The 6,662-nt window shown below is 39.0% G+C and overlaps 1 long non-coding RNA gene across 1 annotated transcript; it reads right to left on the reverse strand.

Moving 5' to 3' along the window:
- Positions 1-877: 877 nt before the first annotated feature.
- LOC306760754 lies at positions 878-5,863 on the reverse strand. Its single transcript, XR_013771454.1, has 3 exons — positions 5,735-5,863; positions 2,783-2,920; positions 878-1,556 (listed from the first exon to the last, which is right to left on the reverse strand). It is a non-coding gene; the product is annotated as an uncharacterized lncRNA (long non-coding RNA).
- Positions 5,864-6,662: the final 799 nt, after the last annotated feature.

A 6,662-nucleotide genomic window follows, 5' to 3' on the forward strand; every position in this document is an offset into this window, starting at 1 on the left:
GGTCCAGACTGCTGTTCTGATAAAGAAGAAAGACATCATGGTGGTAATTATTACACACAGGATTTTAACTTTTTTTAACTTCACAGCAGTGAAAACAACTCGCAGCCTTTTAACACTCAAACATTATGTTACAATCATCGTTTTGCTTTTACTCACAAAAACATACAAATAACCAAACAGTTTGTCATATTTTCATCTAAATATGACAATAATACAAGCACTTGGAATAAGAAAAAAATCCGTTTTCAGCCCTTTGCAGATGAACAGATTGTAAATCAATTAACCACCAACTCATTTTTCAGCTGCTTTATATTTTTTATAAACTTTGATGCATTTTCTAAGAATTACACTGAAAGTCTTTTGCTGTGGATTCTCATATTCGCCGCCAGATCTTTTCATCTTCTTGCATTTCGTCTCATTTCACGCCTCAGTCTTTTCTTCAGATGACTAAATGTTGTCTTTGGTGTGAATCCTCTTGTGTCTGCAGAAACCACTGCGACTACGAAATCTTTTTCCACAAACGTCACAGCTGAACGGTTTCTCTCCGGTGTGTATTCTCATGTGTGTTTTTAAAGTTGAGCTGTGGCTGAATGTTTTCGTGCAAACGTCACAGCTAAACGGCCTCTCTCCTGTGTGGATCCTGACGTGTCTGTTCAGCTGTAATTTGCAGATGAACGTTTTGCTACAAACTTCACAGCTAAATGGTTTTTCTCCCGTGTGGATTCTCATGTGTAACTTTAGATCTTTGCTGTAAATGAAACTTTTCCTACAAACATCACAGCTAAACGGTTTCTCTCCAGAGTGAATTATCCTGTGTTTATTGAAAGACGAGTTATCAACAAATTTTTTTTTACAAATATTACAAGTATATGGTCTCTCTCCGGTGTGGGTTCTCAGGTGCCTGGAAAGAGGAGATTTAGTATAAAATCCTTTTCCACAAACGTCACACTTGAATGATTTTTGTCCTGAGTGGACTCTCATATGCATTACAACGTAGTGCTTTCTGCTAAATGTTTTCCTGCAAATGTCACAGCTGAACGGTTTCTCCACGCTGTGAACATGCCTGTGTCTCTGAAGGTTCTTATTAAACTTAAATGTTTGTTCACAGACATCACAGTCAAACGATTTAGCTTCTATTTGGAGTTTCATCTGTTCCTGAACAGAGTTATTACTGCTTTCAGTTTCCGATTCTGAATCTGATATTGGTTTCTGCCATTGGTCATAACCACCACCACCACCACGCCTGCTGCCTTTTTTCATTCTCAGAGGTTTTTCATTGGTTGTAGTCTGTATGTACAGTTAATCCGTTCAGCTGAGCTGCTGATTCAGGACATTTTTAACTCAAATTGGACCCTTTAAACACTGATGCCTCTCATGTTTCTGTGACAAATGAGGAAAAACAAGTATTTGGGAACCTGGTGAAACATGCAACAGTCCTGCCCTGCTGCTTCAGTGTTTTTATTTCTCTTCCTTCACATAAAAATGGTTTTGGTTCTCTGTGAGTTTCCGGTCGAAGGCTTCATTTGTGGGATAAGACACCGCCAGCTGCAAGACATCTGCAGGGGAAATGAAACATGCAACATGATTAGGTACAACTGTAATTTGTGAACACAACAGAAGAGTTAATCAGGATCGTCCACTAGACCCGGTTCAGTTGGAGTCTAGCCACCAACAATCACTATAACAGAGGAGATACAACAAAGAAAACTGGTCCATTTACGGGTTTTTACAGAACCTCTTTGGTTTCTAGTACCATAATATAAATATGGAGCTCCATCAGATCCTAACAGGAGATCCAGATATCTATAGTATCAATACCAAGGCTAGTATGGCATCAGTATGGCTGTCACCATCCCAGTGACACCAGATGAATATTTTTCTTGCAGGATTTAGGAACAACAAACAAAAAATGTATTAATTCTTCTCAATTGTTTAAAAGAAAAAAAAGGAAAAGCAATGATTGTAATATGTTGTGACATTAATGATGTTAATTTATTTTGTTAATTAGAAAAATGGTTAAAAAAAATGTTTGATTTTTGTCAATGTTTTGATACATGTCAGGTAGGAGTTGGTACACCTGATGTAAGGCTTAGTTCACAGTGAAAGTTGCAAATTCCTGAGTACAAACGGAGATATGTCAGACTGGAAATGCGTCGCTTTTTTAAATTAGATTGATAAAAACTATTTCCTAAAACCTGCAACACTCCCTTCTATCTGAAGGTTGATGCGTTCCTGCAGCACGGGACGGGTACATGGTTTTTTCCTCCAGAATTAAAAATGTAGAATGAAATAATTCCAAATTAACAGTATTCTCCTACAGGTTTACATGGAAATAATAAATCCAAATTGGGATTTACATGAAACACGTCCTCCTCACCTAATTCCGCTTCAGATCGGCAGGTTGGAAAGAGTTCTGACTGGACAGAGGGCGGCTGTGACATAGTCTACTGAAATAAACAAAGTTCGCATCCTGCTTGTCGTCTTTTCAGTCGAAACTTCTAAAACCTACATAAGTATCAGTGTTGCCGTTGATTATAATTTTGAAGCACCAGCTCTACACTAGCATACTTTATATTCATATTTATTGCTTCTTACAATATCCCTATTTTTATGGGTTTTTTTTTAATCTATTCTCTTGACTTTTTATTTAGTCTTATTTTTCCAGTTCTGTACCTTCCCGACACATTATGGGGTTGGGGTTGCGCCTCTTCTGACACAAATAAATGTGTTTGTTATGTTGTGTATTTGCAGGTTAAACAAAGGGGGTGTTGAGGTTTACGACCTCTGATGCTGATTTATCTGATTTATCACTGCAGAGCTTCGCTCAGAAAACACGCCAGTCATCCATGGAGTTCCTGAGGTTTCCTGTTGAACCGTGAACAGAAAGACACAGTGATGTCTTCTGTTTACAAAGCAGGTCCTGAAATATACAAGAAAAACAAAGCAGATTTACCAAAGTATACTGTAGTAATTATAATAATTCTAATCAAACACTTCACTGGAAATAAAATATCGGTGTCAAACAACTAATAATCAGTGCTGTGACATAATCATAACACACGTATGTACAGAGCTGCCAACTCTCACACACTGGCCGTGAGACTCACGCATTTACGTGACTTCACACACTCTCACGCCACTCCACCAATATCTCACGCTTAATGTTAAAACGGTTTTGAATATATTTCACAGCTTAGTTACCTGTTGAGTCTGAAAAGAAAAGACTTGTGATTGATAAAGTATGCCTGCAGATACTGTCAGAGAGACAGGATACAAACAGAGTTATAATAATCCTTCTACGTTAAATCACATGGCGCGCGACCTGACCTTACGATTTCAATATCTGCTAATTTGCTTTAAATACATTTTAAATGCATTTTGTACAATTTATTTAGACATTTAAATGTTTAATTAGGAAATTGTTACAGCTGTTAGCTTAACTTTGTCCTCCCAGCCTGCAGAACCAGAAGCTGCAGATGAAGCTCATTTCAGGACAGGACAGACAGTATAATCTGTGCCAGGTCAGAGTCAGCCCTAATTTAGTTTATATAACTTATGGACGTATATACTTTTAAAGGACATCTTCATGGTTTTCCTGTAACACTGTATTCTTTCCTATCAGGATTGATTTTCAGTTTTTTTTGTATATTTTAGTTATTCTGTTCATAAATGTCTTAATAGTCTTGGGCCTTATTATTTATCTGACCTGTTAAATAATGAGTCTGCATGGACCCTGAGGTTCTCTGGTACCGGCTTTTAGTTGTTCCTAAACTTTGTAATTAAACCTGTGGTTAAGCCCTGGCTATATGGATGCATACATGACAAGTGTTTTCCCAAACAAAGCTGGATGTTAACAGAGTCCAACTCCCATGAAATGGATTGCAGGCCTCCACCATAAGACCCGTCCAGCTTGGGTGTCCCACCTGAAACCAAAGCTCCTGCAGGTACAGCTCATAGACAGGGTCTGGGTGGTCATATCTAGTAGCTGCAGCTAGCTTATGGGGTAAACTCCTTTCACTTCACCCAGCAGCAGTGAAGCAGGACTCTGCTGGAACTAGAAGAGCCGTGTGGTGTTTATTGCCACAGCTTGTTGCAAAACATTCACTACTAAACATTTAGCTTCTCAGAGCTAACTTCCTCTGATGCTGCTGACTGCTGTGCATCTCTCTCTCCAGCTCCACCATTCTTAAAGTCTCCATGATGACAGCTTATACCACAGCGCTGGAAGCAGCACCGTGTCTGCACAGTGACACATAACGCTTGTTGTCAGACTGATCAGTATAATCTGGCAGGCCAGATATTATTGTTGCCGGCCAGTTTTGGCCCACAGGCCACCAGTTGCCGACCTCTGCAGTAGATCCTGTACCATCCGGTGCAAAGGGGACAGAAAGTTTAGGAAGCTTGTGGCTTCTTCTGTGGATTTTATTTGAGGAGTCGAGGTGTTCGAAGGGCAGCTTGTCCCTGTTTAAAACCAACCTATTACGTTTGTCATGTGTGGAACGTCCTGCCAGCAAACCTCAGCGCTGCAGAGAAAAGTGCTTTATAAATAAAGTTTGATTTGGATTGATTATTGCCTGTTTTATGCTTTTACCTTTGGGTTGATGAGTATGTATTGAAAACAAATAACTTGTGTAACCAGTGCTACCTGGTGGGTGGAGGCTGCCTCTGAGTTTATAAAAGGCAGGAAGTGTGAGGAAGTGCCAGGGGTTTTTGAGGCTGGTGATGAGGTGAGCCTCATGTGGAGAGTGAGCTTGGTAAGCATTTATTTTTTTACTTGGATGGTTTTTTGCTTTTAGTAATATTTGAATGTGGTTACTTTTAATATAATTTCTGATATTGCAGTGTGGCCACACAGGATTTTAAAGAAGGTACAACCTGTTTATGGCTTCGCTGTGTGGGGGCACCGACGTGGCAGGTGATTTCTATAATTTGAGTATTTTTAAATTGTGAAGTATTAAATTGGTTTGTATTCTGAAATGTTTCGTTAATTGTTTTTGTATTTTACAGTTGCTGAATGTTTTTTTGGTCACTGTTTCCTGCTGTCCTAAGATTTTGGTTTAGGTTTTGTCATAGTAGTTAGTCCGCCTGGTTTTGCATGGCATACTGAACGGTATTGGATTATCAGCTGTGAGGCGGACTAAATATTTTTGTTATCTTTATTAAATTTTCTTTTGTTTATTTGAGTACTCCCCCTCCCCACCAAATTTACCCTGTGGTCAAATAGGCATTGATTTCCCTGGCTCCTGAACCCTGACTTCTGAGGGTTGGTCTTCACGAGTGAGACTTGCAGTGTTAGCTGATTGGTTAGCTTTGTGGTGCCACGTTTGGTTTGTTCTTCAGGGTTCTGGGTATGCTGGGGTTATTTGGAAGTGTATGACCAGTCTGGGTTAAATTGAAGTGGGATTTTCTCTTAAGTCTCTGTTAATAAAATTGCTTGTTTGTTTAAATACTGAGTTCTATGTTTATTCTTAGTTATCCCTGCAACACTTGTAAACACAACGTTTTGTAAATGAGGTTTTCCACCTGATCCCTTCCATGGACCACAGGAGCATCCTGACCCTGACCCTAACCATAACCCTGACCCACTGAGCACTGAGTTCCTGGAATACCAGGCTATGCCGACACCGCTCCTGCAGGACACAGAGGAAGTTCAGATGGAAAGCTTCTGGTCTAAAATGGCAACCAAAGACAGGGTAAGAATTATTCCTGCACACCAAAAACTCAGTAGAGTTACCTGTCAGGCATCATTGTCCTCCATGTTGCCTGAGGACCGTTGGACTTCCAGGCAACACAGGGTTAAAAAGTAGACGTAGAAAAAAAGCTTCATACATGAGTAACGAAGCAGAGCGCTGGAGTTCATGTACTGCACAAAGGACAAACATGAGACAACAAGTGGGAAGAAAACATTACGTAAAAAGAATGAATGAGGAATGAATTAAATAAAACCTAAATTAACATGAATTAGCAGGAATTTTGACTCTAAACAACTTTATGTGAACTTTAAACATTCGGCGGAGAACAGTAGCTGTTTGCTGACATACAGCTGATCTGTGTAAAAACCCACCAACATGATAAAAACAAACATTAAAATGTATTTCACATCAGAAAGTTTTATGTGTACTTTGGATTTATGACCAAAATGGAAAAGAACGGTTGACAAATTTATTTAGATGAAGAAGGAAACGCATGCAGGGTCCCCTCATCCAGCACACATGCCACAGCCTGCACTACGGCACTTCATGCATGTTCTCGCGGCTTTGTTTGTTTCATGTGTTTGTGGTGCAATGTTCTGCCTGTGTTGCCTAGCAACGCTGATGCTATAACACTGCTAGTCAAAAATCACAAAAATGGTCATTTTAGGAAAAGTCATGACGTTTGAGATGAATAGATTTAAATTTAAGCGTTACATGAGAGAAAAAATGCAAAGAAGGTAAAAAAAAAAAAAAAAAAACACCTTTGTGGTTCTGGTGTAAAATTTAATTTAAACGTTTATTTAGTCTATTAAGACATCATCATACATCTATATGCTGCTTTTAATGTGTATTTACATTTTTAAAGAAGCATGGAGATGCATGAATTTATCTTGATAGACTAAAATAACTGCATTAACTTATTCTTCTCTCTCCCAAATGAAAATGAGAAGAAAAACGGAAAACCGTGAC

Source organism: Telmatherina bonti (assembly GCF_933228915.1).
Source record: "Telmatherina bonti genome assembly, chromosome: 9".
NCBI classification, from domain to species: Eukaryota; Metazoa; Chordata; class Actinopteri; order Atheriniformes; family Telmatherinidae; genus Telmatherina; species Telmatherina bonti.